The 21177-nt window shown below is 40.0% G+C and overlaps 1 protein-coding gene and 1 non-coding gene across 2 annotated transcripts in view; both read left to right on the top strand.

Annotated features, from left to right (window-relative positions):
* LOC141581653 (uncharacterized) overlaps positions 1-21177 on the top strand; it is a 527576-nt gene that overhangs the window by 496386 nt on the left and 10013 nt on the right. The gene's annotated exons all lie outside the window — the stretch shown is intronic.
* LOC120365822 (small nucleolar RNA SNORD116) lies at positions 11878-11969 on the top strand. Its single transcript, XR_005580666.1, has one exon. It is a non-coding gene; the product is annotated as a small nucleolar RNA SNORD116 (small nucleolar RNA).

Consider the following 21177-nt stretch of genomic DNA (forward strand, 5'->3'; position numbering starts at 1 on the left):
AATAAGTATATTCAGATTGTACCTCCCTGGAAACTTCCACACTATTGTTAGTTTTAATGGTTAAGCTTCAAGAAACGAAAACATCACAATTCAAGGGGATTAAACAATAAGGCAAACTTGTATCCTCATAACAGGAAGTTTAGCTGTAGAGCAGCTCCTGAGTTAGCTATTTCAAAGGCTTCTGATATTACCAGGCGCTCGTTCTCTTCCTATCGTTTCTCTTGGCTGTCCTCAGCATGGGGCTTGTCCTCAAGCTAACACTGCATTGCTGTTTGTCTGTAAAACTCCAGGCATCTCATCCAGAGCTTTCAACAGCCATCAAAAGAAGGTTGTTCATGTTTTTCTCTTCATCTCCTTTTGTCAATGAGGAAGGCTTTCTCAGAATCCTTCTATCAGATTTTTCTTCAATTCTTTTTTTTTTTTTTTTTTTTTTTTTTTGAAACAGAGTCTCACTCTGTTGCCCAGGCTGGAGTGCAATGGTGCAATCTCGATTCACTACAACCTCTGTCTCCCAGGTTCAAGTGATTCTCCTGTCTCAGCCTCCCCAGTAGCTGGGACTACAGGCGCCTGCCACCATGCCTGGCTAATTTTTGTATTTTTAGTAGAGACGGGGTTTCACCACATTGGCCGGGCTGGTCTTGAACTCCTGACCTCATAATTCACCTGCCTCAGCCTCCCAAAGTGCTGGGATTATAGGTGTGAGCCATGGCACCAGGCCTCTTCAATTCTTATTGGACAGAAATGACCTCTCCTATAACAAATGATTAGCAAGAGTACCATTTCATTGCTTGAGATGATACAAGATTTACCCTTGATGCAGGTGATATAGTTTGGGTATTTGTCCCCTACAAATCTCATCTTGAAACTTGGTCACCAGTGTTGAATGTGGGGCCTGATAGTAGGTGTTTAGGTCATGGGGGTGGACCCCTCATGAATGGCTTGGTGGCATCCTCATGTTCCCTTGCTTGCCATGTGAAACGCCTACTCCCCTTTACCATCTACCGCGATGGGAAGCTTCCTGAGGTTCTCACCAAAAGTGGATGATGGCACCATGCTTCTTGTACAGCCTGCAGAACCATGGGCCAAATAAACCTCTTTTCATTATAAATTATGCAACCTCAGTTATTCCTTTATAGAGCACAAATGGACTAAGATAGTAGGTATGTGATTTCTGTCCTCAAATATGGATATGTGAAGAAAATCAGGGGACGACTTCCGAGAAACAGGTTGGGGAATGAATTTTGAGTTGGTAACTAACAGGGTCTGACATGCATCCTTCCTGTGCTCTTTTCCAATTCTTACGTTTCCTCATTTTTGCCTAACACAGATGAAGTTGATATTCCTGTTCCTTGAGTAGTTGCTTGATATATGAGTCTAATTCAGGAGGGTAGCAGGGTTGGACTCATAGATCTTGAAGCTATCTGTATAAAGTGGAATTGAAAATGAAGAGGCTGAATCAGATGACCCTAAGAGTGAAAGAGAAGAGGTCCAAGGATTGAGCCTTAAGACGTTCCAATGTTTAGAGATCAGATGTTTAAATGAAACATCAAAGGAGCCTGAGAAAGAAAAACCAGAGAGATAGGAAACTAGGCATTTGGTATCTTAGAAGTCAAATGAAGAAATAGTTTCTGGGAGGCAAGAGCAGTCAATTATGTCAATTATAGTTTAAATTATAGTATGATTAAATTTTAACTACTGGATTTAGCAATATTGACGTCATTAAGTGGAGAGGCAAAAACAAAAGCATGACCAGAGTGAGCCTGAGAGAGAATGGACAGAGAGAATGAGGAGACATCAAGTATAACCAACTGTACTAAAGGGTTTTGCTCTAAAGGGTAGGAAAAAAATGGCACAGTAGATGGGACAAATAGCACCTGATGGGAATCATTCAAAAGGTAGGGTTGGGAAGCTGACTATTCGGGAAAGACAAGAGAAAATTTCTGGGCAATATCTTTAAGTAGAATCCAGGAAATGGAATTGCATTATCATGTGCAAGTACTGGGGTTGACGTTGTTGAGGGGCCAGGACAGTACATCCACAGTTAAAAGGAGAGAAAGTAGAACGTACAATTTCATATGCAGTCAGTCACACATGATAGGAGCACTTATAGAAGCCTCCTTCTGATTGCTTTAACTTTCCAAAATAAATAGTAAGCAAGTGATTAGCTGAGAGGAAGTATGGAAGGGATAACAGACGTTTGGGGTAAATAACAAAATATGAAGTAATATTCAAGAAATGTAGAAAGTAGAATGGGCTAAATGAGCTATGGATATATATAGTATAGATAACTCATTTACTTGGATGTTGCTATATATAGGATTCCAAGCTAGAGATAAAGAGTCTAAAATAAGCTCACCTGGACTTACAATGTACAGTGGTAATTAACCTGGGTTTATGAGGTTCCAGAAAAACAAGTTATACTGTCTCAGAAGTAATCGGAAAATCTTCTGCGTAAGAGAGGGAAACTGTTGCAACCTTCATCCAGTGTAAGTTTCCAGCTCCAACAGTTATTTTACTCTTGGACAATAGAAGACTGATGCTAACAAGAAAGGTCATGTTAGCATGGTCTCTTCCAAACTCATTTCCCAGGGAGCTTTGGCCTTTAATATCGTCAGACATGTGCCAGACTTCTCTGGTAAAGAGACAGCTTTGAGCACGATTCTGTATGAATTGGTTACCTGGATACATACCAGAATGTTTAAAACCATGGACTCCCATACCACCTACACTAGAAGCCTGACTCCCCTTCTTTCACCGTGGGGCTTGAATTAGCCACCTAACTTCACTATGCCTCTTTCTTCATCTATAAATAGGGATAAAAATAAGGTTGTTACGAGTGTTGTTGAATGAACTAATCAAGTAAAGCATTCAGAACAGTGCCAGCACACAATTAAGTGCTCATAAATATTAACTGCTTTTATGATTATCCACACCATTCAGGACTAAGAGGTACCTTAGTTGGGAACTTGGGAGAATAAGTCACAAACTGGCCCAGCCTAGCGAAGCTCACAACTAGGTGGAGGTCACGTGGGTTCTGGGGCTTCTCTTTTAAGTTCAAATGAAATGATTTTGCATGGGGCTTTCAACACAAAGCTGTTTATTTAAAAATAACAATCGCTGTGGCTCAAGCCTGTAATCCCAGCACTTTGGGAGGCCGAGGCGGGTGGATCATGAGGTCGAGAGATCGAGACCATCCTGGTCAACATGGTGAAACCCCGTCTCTACTAAAAATACAAAACATTAGCTGGGCATGGTGGCATATGCCTGTAATCCCAGCTACTCAGGAGGCTGAGGCAAGAGAATTGCTTGAACCCAGGAGGCGGAGGTTGCGGTGAGCAGAGATCGTGCCATTGCACTCCAGCCTGGGTAACAAGAGCGAAACTCTGTCTCAAAAAAAAAATAATAATAATAATAACAATGACAGTGCCCGGGCGCCATGGCTCAAGCCTGTAATCCCAGCACTTTGGGAGGCCGAGGCGGGTGGATCACAAGGTCAAGAGATCGAGACCATCCTGGTCAACATAGTGAAACCCCGTCTCTACTAAAAATACAAAAAAAGTTAGCTGGGCATGGTAGCACGTGCCTGTAATCCCAGCTACTCAGGAGGCTGAGGCAGGAGAATTGCCTGAACCCAGGAGGCGGAGGTTGCAGTGAGCCGAGATCGCGCCATTGCACTCCAGCCTGGGTAACAAGAGCGAAACTACAACTCAAAAAAAAAAAAAAAAAACAAAAAAAAACAATGACAATAGCACTGGGTTAACTGTACATAAATGTACACAATAGTTTTCTGTAGCTATATTTTACACATGCTGATGTTATTATGTTATTTAACCTTCATGTGAGATAATTTCCCTGGGTAGGAATTGGCATAATCTAGCTACTTCAGACGAGAAGCAACGTCTCATCCTGGGTCAGTTCTGTGTGCCTTGTTTCCTGGTTTCTCCAAGGTGTTAGATGGACCATCTAACTGCCTTTACTTGTCACACTGTCTCCAGAAGGCTGCCGGCTGCAGTGACAGCTAAGACTTCCTCTCCGCTTCTTGCGTTCAAGGCATTTTGTCTTTATTGCTTTTAGTCTGCAACTATTTGTCTTTTACCTTTCATGTATCTCTCACTTTTTGCATTTCTGTAGATGTCCAATGTAGTTTGCCTTTTTCTAAGAGGAAAAGACTTCTCCTCTCTGTTTAGGTTCAGTCAGGAAAACACAACTCTCGTTTAATCTCTTACTGCTTGTTCTCCAACTTCAAGGGTAAAAGGCAATGTGACTGGGCAACATCTTTAAGTATACTGAGGCACCTGAAAGCCTTAGTATCTGCTCGCTCTGTATTTAAGGTGCATCAATTTTATCAAAGGTGTATCTTCTAAACTATTTTATCCTAAAATAAACACAGATATATTACGCTAAATGCTCATAATTTTTTTGAATATGAAACCTGAGATACCAAGAAATTCCACTTCATAAAGTTAGCTAAGTCAAATAGTATTCCAGGTATCTATTCACTAGCTTCTGCCATTCAACATACCTAGGTGGAAACCTGGGGGAAGGGCTTTGTTATATTTAGTACTTCGAGTACTTCCCTGTCCAAAATTGTTAAATGGCTACAATTGCCTTAGGATAAGGCCCAAACCTCTTGACACAGCTTGGAGAGCCCTCCATCACCTGGACCCAACTACTCTAAGTACATTTCTTCCTACTTGCCAACCTCCTTTGCACATGCTACTCTCCAGCCCTATTGAATTCTTCCTTCCAAGTGCCCTATAAACTTCCTGCTTCCTGGATCATGACTTCGTCATGTTTCATGTGGTTAATTTCTTCTCGTCTTTAACTTACTCATCTCCTTCCTGAGAAAGCTGTCTAGTTTAGTTCCCCGGCCTAGGTGTTCTCTGAGCAGCGTGCCCCTTCCTCCGTCATACCACTCCCATACTTTATTGGGTTTCATATACGTTTATCTGTCTTCCACTCAGCAGTCTTGGCTTCCACTTGTTCAGTATTGTATCTCTAGCTTACCAGGAGATCCCTAGCTTCTTACACAATATGTGATACAGAAAACTAAATAACCGTGTATGGGTGAGCTCCTTTTTGTTGGATTCATTTTGCCTTCTTGTCACACTATCTACTTGCTTTTCTTTCTCGTGGAATTTCTCTCAGCATCCCCTTCACAAGTCAAATGATTTTTAGGACCCCCTAACTCTAAGAACAATTCCATCCATCTCAGTGTTCTAAATCCTCCTTAATCACTGGGTTGTAGGGTCAGGTGATTACCATCTCTATTAATTACGTGCATTCTGTCCTGACTGTCTCAGGAACTCAACTCTCTCTGCAGTTTCTTAAGAGTTGACCAGTCAAAATGAACTCTCAGGCCTCTTATATCAACACGCTGGGAGAGGTTACTCTCTCTGGAGTTGTTCAGAGGGGAAGAGGCCACTGGAGAAGTTCTGCTCATAGGAAATAAGGAGCCCTTTTTCATTTTAACTTCTATGAATTTAGCTCTAAGGAATGCTGAGAAAACTTTTCAAAATGTCCTGCCTTCACTCTTCTATGCTCAGGTTCTGAAGCAAATACATGCTGATTCAGATCTGCTTGGCTGTTCTCACCCTAACCAAATCCTTTGGGATCCTCATTTTTAAGAGCAGAGAAGGTCTAAAGTTAGTTTTGATCTCCCTGAGCAGAGTGGTCCTAGGACACACATACTGATGTATGTTAATGGTGGGTCACAGGGAGTAGCAAAGTGTGCATAACAGAGGAATTGAACAATGGGGGCACTGTACTTTAATGCAGGTAGCCCATAGACAATTTAGAGTGCTGAAGGAGAATGGTGAACTTGGATCCAGTCTGGACTGACACTGAATTCCACAAACAAAACCTGGTGAATGTAGACTAAGAAATAGAATATTCTGAGAAGTGCTGAGCCTCAAAGTCAAATGGATAGCAAGCAGTTTTGTTTTTCCAGAATTGAATGACATAGGTTGAAACAAGACGTCAACCAATTACTTAGGTCTAGGAAAATGGCCCATCTTCTCTAGAGTGTGGGATAGCTAGAATTAAATAGATCGCTAAAGAACTAGCAAGTCAGGCTGGGATTCAGGAAGACCTCTCACCACTGTAAAATACTGTAATATGAGCCAGGATGTATTATTCAGAGCCTAGTCAGAACCTTCAGGAAATTGATTCCACTGACATGAAAATGCCAAAAAAAGCAAAAAGCACCCAGTAGGTATGAGTGGCGAGGGCAGAGAGGGGACAAGAAGAAGCAATTTCCATTCCTGGAGGAAGGAAGGGAGACGAGGAAGTCGCCAGAACTAGGATCTCCTCTAATGGGCCCCAAGGAGCTGTTCCCAGGGTTTCTGGTCACAAGATTGGACGGATATGGTAGAAATTAGTGTGAATGCATTTGGTAAGTATATCCTAGACACACTGGGAATGATTAAGCACAGATCAAAACTAAATCTAGGCTTCACCTGTTCTTAAAATGAAGATCCCAAGAGATTTGGTCAGTATTAGAACCAACGTACAGGCCTGAGCCAGCAGAAGATGACGCAGCTTCAGAATCTCGTGCTAGAAGATCTGAGGCAGGGACTATCTTGAAAATCATGTAAATCTAAGATTCATGAGATGACAAAAGACAGAACATAGAAGAGGGGCTAGGCAGGGTGCCTGGAAAATGCTTCTATGTAGGCATTTAAAGCAGTCAAATAAAGAGAGAAAATAGGGTCAGAAAAGTAACAACTGGTTCAAAAAACACAGGTTCTAGGAAGACAAAGGAGAAGAGAATCTAAGCAGTGAGGCAAGGTTAATGCGTCCCCTAGAAAAGTTAAGGAGAACTGAGAAAACGCCATTGAATTTGGTGTCCCTGTTGTGATCGTCAGCCTTTGGAGAGAAAGTTTCCATGGAGTGATGATGACGAAATCTACTGCACTGGGTTGACAAAGGATTATGGTGTAGAACGTGTGAGCAGTTTATGTCAACTTCTCTTCTGAGGAACTGTGATAGAAAGGAGAGAAGAGAATTTGAAAATAAGCAGTGTCAGCGAAAGCCATGAGAAAGACTGATCACATGGGTAATCTGAGGAAAAGAATATATTGGAAATAAAGAATGTCAGCATTTTTTTAAAAAGGAAGAAATTAAGTATAGGATAGAAAGACGCCAAAAAACAACAATCCATCAATGGCTTAAACCTAAATTTATTCTCCTAAGAAAACTATGGAGCTATGCCTTTGGTGGAGGTAATTAGGGATCCCAGCAAATCACTCTCTTTTTACCTGGAAAGCAGAAAGGTGACCTACCTTTAAGGGAGATCCCCAGGTGTTATCATGGAGGGAAACTGCTTCTCCCGACCTGGTAGAAAAAATCAAATACTTGCAGAGAGAATAAATGTAATCATCTGACTCTTACGCAACTTTGTTAGCTGTTTTCTTCTCACATCATTCAAATCTAGCAACTGTCCTGACCACTCAGCTGAAACTACTCTTGTAAAGTCATCAGTGATTTTCATGTTACTAAAGTCAATAGCGGGTTTTCTGTCTTCAGCTCATCAGAAGCCTTGGCCTGCCACTCCCTCCTAGCTTCCATGACACAACACTTCTGGTTCTCCTTCTCCCTGGAGTTTTCCTTCCCCTCCCCTTCCCCATTCTCCACTACCGAGTCTCACTTTTTGTCTTACCAAGTCTCATTCTTTGTCTTTTTAATAACTCATCATTTTCTACCCAAACTTGAACTGTTGGAATCCCTTGGTACATTGTCCTAGGCTCTATTCTAAGACATGGCTTTAAATACCATTATAAACCAGTAAAGATAATAAATGCCTTTAGATGTCATTTATATACAACAACTCCAACCCAGGTCTTTACTCTGAGTTCTATCTATAAGACTTACTTAACATCTCCAGCTAGATATTCATATTAGCAGCCTGACTTCCCATCCTCCCCAAAACTGTTTCTCTCTGGTTTTTCCTATTTCAGTAAAGGGCATCATTATTCACCAGGTTGTTTAAGCCAGACATCTAGAAGTCATGCTGGATTCTTCATTAACAACTCTTAGATCCAATTTAAGAGCAAATATTAATTTCTTCTCCAAAATGTAGTCAAATAAAAATGTTTGACTTTTATTCTTTTTTTTCCTACTGCCATCACCATTTCACACCTTGACTACTGCAATGATGATCTAACTAGTCAAAACATGTCAGGCGTATTTTGGCTTCAACTTATAGGACACTCAACTCAAAAGGCTTAAATAAGGAGAATATTTATTATCTTGCATAACAAAATATTCACAGATTGAGTATTCCTTAGGTTTCAAATTAGTAGCTCAAATATGCCATCAAAAGTGAATTTCCTTCTCTTTTACTGCTTTGTTCCCATGGGACTTAGGGAATCAGGGGGAACCAATGCAAACCTGAAATTCATGCTGCTTGCTGTGTCATAAGAAAGTTCTTTGTCTCTGACCCAGGGCTCTTATGTCTTCTGCCAGCCTCCGTGAAATTGTGGCAGTGTAACTTGTGAGCTTGCAGGAAGGGCAAGATCTCAGACCCCTTCATGGGTTATGAATCTTAGAGTCCCTGTTGCCATGTACCTGTAGTACTGCCATTATTCCTTGTGGAATTATCTTCTGATGCTGACAACTTGTTTTAACTACCTCTGCAACCATGCCCTGTCCACACCCGCAAGACTGGACTTTCTTCCAGGTCATCCTGAATCGCGTGACCAACTTCCAACACCTGCCCCAAATTTTCAGGCAGGCCAAATTCCAGACAAGTCCTGTCCAATCTTCTCCATAATATCATTTTATTAACCAACTACATCATAACTAAGTTATTAACAAACTATTAATGAGGATACCCTGGCATCCAAATATAAGCATCAAGTGGTCCAGTGTCCACATGTGAGCCTTCCTTGCTGTGGGTGGTCTTGTTAAAGAAAAACAGAAAGCCAGTTACTTTTTCTGACCCACAGTCCTCTGGTTTTGTTAAACATTCATGAATTGTGACTGGACTACAAGATGGACGTAAAGCCAGGGCCAGCCTCTGAGGCCACACAGACAGATAGGAAAATGTAACACAACCATCGTAATTGAATTAAGAGGAGAGAATGTTCCTATCACCTCTTTGCTATACATATTCCAGACACAGTGCAGAGCTTCCCAGATGACCAGAACAGATGTCACACAAGCAGGGGTGTCATAATCATGGGAAATCATTTGTGTGCAAACTGCTTAACAGTTAATACTAGGGCGGTGATAGCTTGTATAGTCATTAAGGTTACAGGTCTAACTGAAATTGTCATCCTCTTAGAGTTTGCTTCATATCTGATAACAATACTCTTCAAAGAGATGAGACTATTAATTACAATTAGAAAAATGGCGCCTCACCCTTGACTTGACTTTATAAGTTACAAAGCTCTTTTCACATTAGCTCATGTTATATGTTATCCTCACAACAACTCTTTGTGACAAGTACTCTTAACTCCATTTTATACCAGAAAAAAGGGGAGGCTCCACCATAGAACTTAGCAATTTGACAAAACCAGCAAAAGCACTTGCATTTTAAGTATGCACATTTTACATCAAAATAAAAAATGGTATATGTTGAGTATTTAGGCAAAGTATACTAATATCTGCAAATTTACTTTGAAATCTATCAAAAATGTAAGTGGATCAGTGGATGGATACATGAATAAATATGTGATAAAGAAAATGTTAATGATTAAGTTTAAGTGGCGAGATTATGGGTGTTCACTGTAAAAGTCTTTCAGCTTTGCTGTTTGAGCATTTTCATAAAATGTTTTAGAAAACTGGAGACTTAGTGAAAATAAATGACTGCCTTCATGTTACAACCTGAGCCTGGACTGACACCCAAATCCAGTTCATGTTATCCTAATTCTCATGCCTAACATGAATATTTTAGAAAAGTCTCATCGTTCAGTGTTTAAGGTAAAGCAGTAGAGCAGGTAAGCACTAAATTCTCATTAACTAAGAGCCCTGCAAATCCAGGGCATGATCTACCATAAAAGGGATGATATGTAAGTAAGGAGAATGCATTTTTAAATCCCGTACTGATTCATCTCAGAGAGTTTTGCCCCCTTTTTAATAGTCCCTTTGGGTGTTTGACATTTATGGTAATGATGCTGTCTTGCTCAGAGCATTGTTGCCCCTCTTCAGGGAGCACTTTCAGAACTTAAAATACTTCATGTATTCTCAGTGATGACAAACCTTTGTCCAAAGGTTTAAAAAGGTTAAACGTTTAAAGGTTAAAAGATCCACGTGTCAGCAGAAGCCCAGTCAGGAGAATGAAACTCAAGGTTTACAATGTCATTTCTGTGCAAAGCTAACAAGTAAATACAGGGCACTGGATACTTTTCTGTTGCTTGGTTGGTTAATTTTGTATTTTAAAATGAAGCAGCCCTCTAAACTAACAAAACTGTTTTTCTTGTCTGACACAAAAATTACCTCTGAAACCTACACTGTGCCAGGGCGGGTCAATGGCAGCGTCCTTCCTGTGCCTCCCCACCCTTGCACTTGCCACCCCTCATGACAGCCACACGTTTAACGGCTGGCTCCTCCAAGAGACTGGACACTTCCCAAGCACAGAGACCCTAGAAGCTGCCTCCCCACGCCCCACAACGAAGTGTCTTTGATTTTATGTATAAACAATTCATTAAAGAGTGAGTCAATGAACAAATAAATCTATCAATGGACTGATCATGTCAACTGATTTGAAAACTGACCTGTATCTTGAGTATCTCTGGCCTAATATTTCTACTGCAATTTAATGTGTTTGCTATGATGTCCCATAAATGGAATGCTGTGCAGCAACTGAAAAATAGCAAATCCGTCAATAGAGATAACAGGTTTTCTATGGACTTTTTTCTGCTTTTTCGTTACGATTAATACTTCTTGGCTACTTTTCTTGAGTTCTCTAAGTATACTGTTTCATCTTGCATAAAAAGAAATCTTTTTTATATTTGTCTCTTATTTTTTCCTTTCTTTACACTGGTCCACATCCCACTAAGATAAGCAATAAGGTAGCCTGGACCTTTCAGTCTTGTTGCTTTCAACTTTTCTACTAAATATAATGGTACTCCTGGGCTAAGTATATAGTGTTTATTGTGGTCATGCATAAATTAACCTTTAATGCACTTCCAGAGTTTTACTGATGAATGGATTCTGAATGTTATTGAATTTCTTCTCACCATCTTTTAAGCTAGTGATATGTACTGGATCATGTTACTGGCTATGGTGAGGAAGTAGCCAATATTCATAATATGTATTTTACTGCAATGAAAATAATAATACGTTCTCTCCAGATTGCTGTGAAGTTGGGATAAAACTGACAAGCGGATCACCTGGAAGTGATCTGGTTACGTGGCAGAGGCCGGTGAAAGATTCCCATTGCCTTTCTTGGATTTTGCTCAGCTCTAGAGAACAGCGCCAGCTCCTCCCCACACGTCTGAGCACATTCTGTCCCCAGGTCCTGCCCCTGCTTAGGTATTGTCTTTGCATTTCCATTTCCTGGTTTGGCATACCTCTGGGTGCTGGGGTTCCTCATTTTTCTTCATCTGTGGCTCAGAGTTGGCTTCTTTTCAGACTGTGGCTCTGGCTCTGGCCGCGCAGGGACTTAGTTCCTCCTCTACTTACACACAGGCCCTTCCCCTGACCCCACTCCCACCCAACCCCACCCTGCCTGAAACCATGAATCTCAGGATCTTTCCACCCCCACACCTCTGTGCTGCTGCCACTTGACGTCAGGCACCAATAGTGGCTTCTTGCCAGACATGACAGCTGGGTTTAAATCCTTGGGTTTCACAGTAAAAAAGAGAAAGGAATTGTTTGCAACAAGAAGTCAGGCCAAAAAAAAAAAAAAAATGAATTTTAGAAATTCATTCGAGATTGATGACGACAGCCTCATAAAACCATTCCTTAGGAAATCTGAACAAATCAGTGAAAATTCATGAGTCGTTCTCATCGAGGCTGGGCCCCGGGATTCCGACCTTGATTCAGGATCAGGAAATTCACTTTTGTGGGTGTGCCATGGTCCATCCTGGCTTCCAGCTGACTGCAGCCAACTGCTTTCAAGGCAGGAGGGATTGCCTCCATAGTGCTGGGGTCCTACGACCTGAGGCAGCAGGAGAGATCCCAGCAGACACGCTCCACGTGGACCATCCGTGAGAACAGCTGACCCTAACCTGAATGACTCGCCGCTGCAGCTGGACTGTGAGGACAACCTAGGGCCGTTGCACCTGCAGAATGTCACGGTGCGGGCTGGCGCCAGCTGCCAGGTGGCTAGTGGGGGGACCCAACAGAGAGGGAGGCACCTCTCATGCTTCTCAGGGGTTGTCAATGTGATGTTGACCCCTGAGGTGAAAAAATCCATTAAAAATGAGTAATTTCTCAAAACCACTACAGGCAACTTCCAGGTACAAAGCCTAATTGAATGCCGCTTTTAAAGAACCAATTTAGTCCTGAGTTACAAGTGTCAGAAATCTTCATCCTACTTGCAAATCAGCTGCGGCCCTTTACCCAACTTCTGAGTCTCCTATGCTCTGTTACGGCTCACACTGAAAATGCTTAGTTAACACACTCAGCTTGTCAATACAACACAGATAAGCGCCCACCTGCCATTTTTAGACAATAACTAGGCAATCCATTGTTGCCTTTATCGTTTTAGCTGCTGAGCTGTTAGAAGTCTGTACTTTAGTGAAAAAAAAAACTGATTTTTTACTCAGACTTCTGATGTCACCATTTTATAACCCTCCTTCCTTTACTGCTTTGGTCCAGTCATTTTATTCTCACATTATTACATAAAAACAAACAATCACTTGGGGTCTTCATTGTGTTGCTTCGTGCAGATACGTTTTTGAAAAAGAAGGAAAAAAAGTCATTTTCCCTTTTTATTTTCTTATAGAAAAGATAGCAGGGCATTAGGGTTTGCGTTCTGAAGTTTACTTTCTTTAGGGGGAGTTATAGTTATTTTTGTATATCAAGGCCCCAAAGCTCTAAATAATCCACCCACCCCATCCCCGTGCCACCCCAAGGCTGCGTTTGGAAATGCTTGGCACTTTTGAAGAAGATAAAAAAAAAAAAAAAAAAAAAAAAAAAAAGAGATGAGCATTTGGACTGGAGGTTTGTGCTTTGACCGATAAGGAGAAAAAAACAGAGTAAGTGATGTTGCATTGCCAAACCCTTAGAACTGGAGACAAGAGAGGAGTCTATGGGTAGTAGACACCTGTAAACATCTATAGACCTGTAAACATCTATAGACTCCTGCACAGCACCCCAAAGGTGGTAGGTCCTCAGATAAAGGTGACTGTATGCATACCAAGTGTCTTGGTCCTGTCAACTGAAGAATGACAAGGCTCATGCATTTGGAAAGGAGAGCTTTATTACTCATAAAGGGTTGCAGTCTGCAAGGTGGCCATTCGGACAGGCTGGGGAAGCATGGCTTCTGGCAGAAGCCAGAAACACACATCGGGAAGGCGGGGGCAAAGGAAAAGGGAATAGGGTGGCCAAAACATGCGCATGCGCAATTGGGTTTCATTCCCCTTCAGGGGTCACACGTGCAAAAAAATGGCAGCATTAGCAAGATCTGACGGTGGAGTTTCCGGACATCTCGCATCCTCCATAGACTAGCTGGAACTAATCTGGGGTTGGAGGTCACTTATCAGGAAGGAATGCTGGCTGGTGGTTGTGTTATCAAAACCACAAAGTGGAGGGGCAGCACTAGGCTGTTGGTGGATATCAGCTCGAGTCTTTCTAAAGGGCTGGTTTCTGTTCAACACTTAGGGAAGGAAATCTAATGGTAGTTAGCGACTGAGGGAGTGTAAGGGGACGTGCTCAACCTCCCATCCCACTGTGGCTGGGAACTCAGCTTCCAAGCTTTCCCTGGGGTCCTCTTGGCCAAAAGGGTGCATGGTTCAGTCTGTAGGAGGATGAGAATTTTATAAAAACAGCAGAGTGTCTACGTGGGGGAGCCTGGCATGAAAGAACAGGCCACTGTAGGGGTGTCTCTGCAATCCCCATTAAACATCAGAGCCCACAAGACAGGTTGGATTATTTCTGAAACTAATCATAGAGTAACACACTCCATCAACTGGGAACCAGACTCCTTCCTGTGTTGCTGGGACAAAGTTCTACAAGCTAATGAAGGTAAGGAAAATACACAAATTAATATTCGATTTTGCATGTCTTACAAAATCTTGCTCGAGACAGATTTTGCTTGCTATTTGAAAAGAGAAAACCTAAGATTTCTTTCTTTCAAGTGGTTCAGCAATTCACACTTATGTTACTGGATTTATCTTTTATCCAGATTACATAATATTATAAATTACCATACAATCCTTTTAGGAAATACATAAACTATAAATAAGTAGAAGAGAAGCAAGTTTGAATGCTTTGCTTTTATCTCGGCAGAATTTCTAAGGCATTCAGTTTGTGAGACTTTGAGTTGTAAATAAAACACATATTTATTTCAACTTTTTGATGTGAGGGAGGAAACTTCACTCAGCTTCAGGGTTTACTTTCTCAGCTGAGGGATAACAGAGCTTCGGCTTTCCATTTCTGTCACTGCCTCTTTACTCAATATGTTCTCATTATCCTAGTGTTTTCCAGAATTCACTTACTACTCTTCCTGTGGCTTCAGTGTTTATATTTGGGTTAAGACATATGTAATTTCTTATGGTCTGTATCAGCTTTCCGCAAAAGGAAAATGGAAGGGAAGACTTTATCCTTTTTAAATTTGGTCCTTGTTCTTTCAGTTAATTGATTTGTAAGAAAACTTTATGATGGGCAATGTCCAAAACAGGACAGTTTCTGGAATTTATGGTGGATCAAGGCACAGGTGAGTAAGTTTAATTGTACCAAGTATACCAATAATGTACCCAAAAGATTATTACAGGGTATGTAAAAGTTAGTCTTATCAGACTTCCTGTTACACTCTGAGTGAAAAAGCAAACATAGCAAAGACTACCAAGTGAGGTCCCCTGTGAACTCATCACTGTTCGAGGTGTAGTCCTGAGCCCTGCAACCCAGACAATCAGAATGTGAGGAGCAGATACTTCCCTCCTGGGGGGATTCATATTAATTGGACCTGCAGTTACTGATGTATAATAACCAGGATGGCAATGTATTTGTTTACAATGAAAGATGCAGAATACAGCAGACTGAATCCTCTTGTTTGTTCATTTGCTACCCTGTAGACAACTCTACAAGGAAAGCCAAATTATTAGCAGAAAAAGGTTTGACAAGATGAAAGTCAAACCAGGAGATCAAGTTGGGTGATCTTAACAGCTGCTGCCATCAAGCTGGACTTGGAAACACTAGTCTAGTCCCCAGAACTGTGCTGGAAACACTAGCCAGTGTTTCTTTAAGTGCATTCTTTGCTATCCACTCATAGATCCTAACAAGTATTTCATACTTCATAGTGTATGACATGAAAGTGTTATTTCATTTATTTAATTTTACATTATTTTATTATTTAGTTTACGTTACAATTTTTTTCAATTATTTTATCTTAGAAAGTAAAACAAATTTTAGTTCTGAGATATAATAGAAAACATTGTGAATATCTAACAAAAAAATTTTTTAAGTATGCCACAACATACATTAGGGCATCCTGCTGCCACAGGATCCCAGTACCATGATGGGGCCAGAAGTCCTCTAACCTGTTAGCTCTAGCTCTAGCTAGAGCCCACATGAGATAAAATTAGCATTACAACTTTGATAACTGGCTGGCCATCAGGTTTGTGGCATGTCCTTCTGATCCTGCCCTGGCTTCTGAGAATCTGTGCCTTCTGATTTACTCATTGTCGGCTTGGACAAAATTTATTCTAATCTTTGTTTCCCATGGGCACAACAAGACTTTTCCTTTTTTTCTTTTTGAGACAGAATCTTGCTCTTTTGACAGGCTGGAGTGCAGTGGCACCATCTTGGCTCACTGCAACCTCTGTCTCCCGGATTCAAGCCATTCCCCTGCCTCAGCATCTTGAGTAGCTGGGACTACAGGTGTGAGCCACGATGTCCGGCTAATTTTTTTTTTTCACCATGGCCAGGATGGTCTTGATCTCCTGACCTCATGATTCTCCTGACTTCATGATCCTCCTGCCTCGGCCTCCCAAAGTGCTGGGATTAGAGGCTTGAGCACCGCACCTGGCCTTACAACAAGATTTTTTCTTGTCTGGGTTCCCAATGGCTCTGCTTACTGTGAATATTCATTTGATTTCTGTCCCTTCTCCATTCATTTGACTAACCATGTTCTTGATCTATCTTTTACATTTAGGCTTCATCTTCATATTACCTGCCCTCTGGATCCCAACATCTTTTTTTCTGCTTTGTCCATCTGACATAGAATTTTACATAAACCTAGTGATGGCCATATTTTTGTTGAGCATCTTTATGTTATACTGTTACTAAAGTAGTAAAATTTATAGTTGGCCATATAATGACATTTTTAATTAAATTACTAAAAGAATAGTTTTGGCTTGTTTTAAAACCTTAGCAATTTCTACTACAATGTCTCACAGGCTTAATACTTACAGTAAATGATAAACATAATAACAGAATATGAGTATTTATGAAATATGACCTTTCCTGAAAGTGTAGGGTTTTACATTTATTTGTTAAAATTAGGTTTTAATTACTATATAATTGTTATATAGTAATAATTACTACTTGGGATACTATTACTAGTGAAACATAAGATAAAAGAGGTTGATACTTACTGGCTGACCATCAGTAATTGTAATTACTGATAATTACAGTTATATGTCCAAAGGCATACAACTGTAGAACAATATTATCTTCAATCACTTTATCAATAATTTTACTATTGAGGCAAAATGAAGGCAGGATCTTTATCATCCCCTCTGAAAAACATTAAATATTGACCATATTCATTTGTATGATATACTTAAAATGACTGTTATTAAGTAACCAAATATCCATTACATTGTTTATATTCTTGAATAAACTATATTTTTTAAAATGATATGTGACTATAAAAATATTATCAGAAGAGGACTAAAAATTCCATAATTCTTAAGTGAAAGTAAGTATACTCTAATCCACCAATGTTGGAATTTGAAATGGGTCATTTGTCCGATATTTGTTGTGATTCAAAGCTAAGTAAGAATGGAGATTCAAAGGGAATTTGGAACAAAAATCATCAGTCTAACTAGAGTGTAGTAGTTTCAACAGCTTCTTTCTGATCCACATACTCATGGTTTGGGTTTATGAATATCTCAAAAAAATGCTACCTTCAGAGTAACTTTCACGTGCCAGGCATCTGTCTCTGAAAAGTAGCATGTTAAATGACATTCCTGCTTATATAATTTGAACTTTTTAAGAGCAATCACCCTTCTCTATGCCAGTGTTATGGGGTAAGAAGAAGGGGAGGAAGAAGAACACCTTTATCATCAGACACGTGTGTGTTTGTTTTGTCTCCCCCACCCCCCAATTTCCCTACGGATCCACACTCCACCCATTTTTGTGTGCAATCAGCCCTGGAAAGTTGGACAGGAAGTGAAACACACCAACAGGCCCCCGTGTCCCCTGGCTTCTGGTTGGGTTTGGCCAGGGATGGTAAGGTTCTGGTGGTTATTCCCTCAGCTCCCTCCCTACAGCGTCACCACAGGCAGATGTCCTCCAGTCGTGTGGGGCAGCGCTCTCTGCAGACCCTCTGTCTCCACTATCATAACCACTCACCTCCTTCAGGTATGTGTGATAAAAGCTCAGGATGGTGCTGGCTCTGGGGTACCACTGGCAAACTTATTTCCTGACACCTTCATCTGTGCTGTGGTCCCAATATCTCTGCTCAAATTACCCAGTAGGAGTGCCCCATCCCCAGCCACAAAGATTATCTTCATCATCAGACAAGCTACCTTCATCAGACCCCTTCCAAAACAATGAAATGAGAATTCCATTATGAGACTCTACTGTACATGTGTGTGCTACAATAGTGAAGGTTAACACTTCAGTTTTTAAAGTGTAGGAATTTAGAAAGAAATTCCAATTGCCAAAAGACAATCACTTAACTTCTTCATCCAAACTGTAATTAAACTTTGAAATAATTGTCCTCTTTGACATATATAATCATACCTTTCCAACAGAAAAGTCAGATTAAGTGTTTTAGACCTAATATCCTAACTAGAAGTAAAATAGTTTCTAAATTAAGACATGAAAGCTTTAAAATAGACAAGAAGACCCTGAATTGCCTTTCTCTTATCAGTGTTTTACATTGTCACTCCTAATAATAATAATAATAATATTAAAAATAATAACAGGTAACAATTACTGAATGCTTAGTATATGTGAGGACTGTTTCAGGTGCTTTTTGCATATTTTGCCATTCAATACCTCCAATAAATCTGTGATATGAGGATTGGTATCATCCTTTTTTTAAAAATGAAGAAATAAAGTATGAAAGATTGAATAACTTGCCCAAAGTAGTCCTCTTTATGCTGCTGCCTTCATGAGTTTCAGAATAGAGTAAACAGTTATTTCTGTCCAGAAAAATCATATCTACAAATACTTATCTTTAATTAAAAGCCACTTTTATTACCACTTATACATTGCTAACAGACTTTCAAGTGTCCATAGACCTAGATGAGATCATCTTTGGGTTTTCTATGTTTTCAACTTGAAAGTTTGTTATGAATCATAAATTTGTAATTCTGAGAACTTCGGCAAAGATGTTTACAATCCCAAACATTTCTTTCGAGAAATGTCCACATGTATTTGTATGTTAGAGCTGTTGCTGGAAAATAGGAAAATTGTTGTGTTTAATTATCATGTTTTTAAACATCATTTCAGTTAAACTAATGAAAAGATTAGTATTATCTTTTTTTTTTCTTTAATAAATAAAAGACGGGGTTTCACCATGTTGGTCAGGCTGATCTTGAACTCCTGACCTCAGGTGATCCACCCGCCTTTGGCCTCCAAAGTGCTTGGATTGCAGGCATGAGCCACCACGCCTGGCCTAGTATTATCTTAATTGATGTAAAAAATCATCTTGCTTAAAACTAATTTGGGCAACCAAGGTACAAAAAGGCTTGACAGTGGCATCTTGTAAACCTTTTTGTCATCCAGTATGTTACAGGAGTACCAAAAATATATATATTGCGGGTATGAATCTTTAAAATGCAGAACCGTGAATATTTGCCTCTTTAATACAGTTCTGTATTTTAATCTAGTCTGTCATATTGCAGTCTGAGGTCCAAGGAGCACTTCTGCTTCTATGTAACTGTAGAAACACAGTAAACCGCTTTCCTGGCCCATTTCAGGCAAGCTGGGAGCCACAGACTACAACTTGGAAGCCAGATCATGACCCATAGCTCAGCTGCCTGGTGATGAGATTAAAGGCATATAATCTTTTTTTGTTTCCACGTCATGGCTGTCACTGAAACAAAATCTTTCTGCCAAAAAGTTCTTGCTACTAAAAGAAAATTTAAAAAGTGTTAACTCTATATATTTTTTTTCTTTTCTTTTCTTTTTTCTTTTCTTTTTTTTTTTTTTTGAGACAGATTCTCACTCTGTCACCAGGCTCCAGGCTGGAGTGCAGTGGTGCAATCTTGGCTCACTGCAACCTCCACCTCCCGGGTTCAAGCAATTTTCCTGCCTCAGCCTCCCGAGTAGCTGGGACTACAGGTGTGCGACCACCAAGGCCAGCTAATTTTTGTATTTTTAGTAGAGACGGGGTTTTACCATATTGGCCAGGATGGTCTCGATCTCTTGACCTTGTGATCCACCCACCTTGGCCTCCCAAAGTGCTGGGATTACAGGCTTGAGCCACTGCGCCCGGCAACTCTATATTTTGAGTTACAATTAAGTCTCAAATAGTATAAATAATAGTTTTTAAATGTCTGCTATGTCATCAAAATATTAAATAAAGACAACAAGTTTTGTTTTCAGTCAAATATTTTGGTCACAGTGTAAATCTCAAGACACTGTTTTGTACAGATTCATTTATCATGACTATAGATGCAAAGGAATAACGCGCTCAGAAAGAAGAAAGCTAGAGTACCAGAGAGGATTTTAAGGATTATCTACTTTAGAAGGTGAGGTCAGGAAGGATGAAACAATTTGAACATTCATAATGGAGTGATGCTGTTTCTCATATTGATAACTACAATCACTTCTTGTTTTCATTCAGCTTTCAAAATCTTCTGGTCTTTAGGGCATTTCACTGAGCTAAGACATTAAAACCTCAGTGATTAAACCTCAGACCTACATTAGCATGTATATGTGGCCTTTTCAGTCTCTCTCAATATTTTACCTAATACATATTGCTTACAATTAAGATATAAAGCCTCATTTAAACTATTGAATGATTATCCTTCCCAGTTTTCAACAAGCAAGTTCTCCAATTAATAATATGTTCTTTGTTCATCTTTATTTAACAACATTAGTCTTTACTCCATCTTTAGCATGGAATATAATGAGCTTTTATTCAGAGGTTTCAAGGACATGAACTTTTTATACTAATATGCCTCTGTGTGAAGAAAATGTTTTATTGCATCCATATTTCACCAGTGATAGCACTAGAGCCAGGGCTGCTGACTTCTTCAAGGTCATGCCAAGGATCATCAGCCAAATCTAGGGAGCCAGAACTCTCAGTCTCAGTTCTCAGTTAATCTATGATTTGGATAATAATATCAAAACTGTGTTAGTATTAGATGAATCAGAATTGCTCAACTCATCACCTGTTTTTTACCACTCATTATTGAAAAACTGTGAACTAACACTTTATGGGTATTTGGTAAATCTGTTGAATGTACAATTAATTAATCTCTTAGTCACTAATCTCATTTCTGTGCTTTTGTTCTGTTCTTTAAATACCTTCCACATTTGTATCCAAAATAATGGATGAACAGTAGGCGTTTAATCCATTTTCACAGCGAAAAAAAATGAATGCTTGATACAACTTAATGAAATCCACCATAGGAAAAAATCTACGAAGCCACAAAGTGAATTCAACAAGGTTGCAGCTACCTCTAAAGTGGGAAGAAGAGAAAGGAAGCCTGCAGAGTGGCTTTAATTACATGTGTTAGTTTTTAAATTCCACTAAGAAATTGGAAATCAGAAACAATACAGCAAATCCTCCCTGTTTGATGGATGGTCTCTCTTGGTATCTGTTGCATTATTTTCTGAGGTTTGAAATATCTCATATTTTAAAATTTTAGTAAAGCAATGTTT

The sequence above is a fragment of the Saimiri boliviensis genome, chromosome 16 (assembly GCF_048565385.1).
Source record: "Saimiri boliviensis isolate mSaiBol1 chromosome 16, mSaiBol1.pri, whole genome shotgun sequence".
Classification (NCBI taxonomy): Eukaryota; Metazoa; Chordata; class Mammalia; order Primates; family Cebidae; genus Saimiri; species Saimiri boliviensis.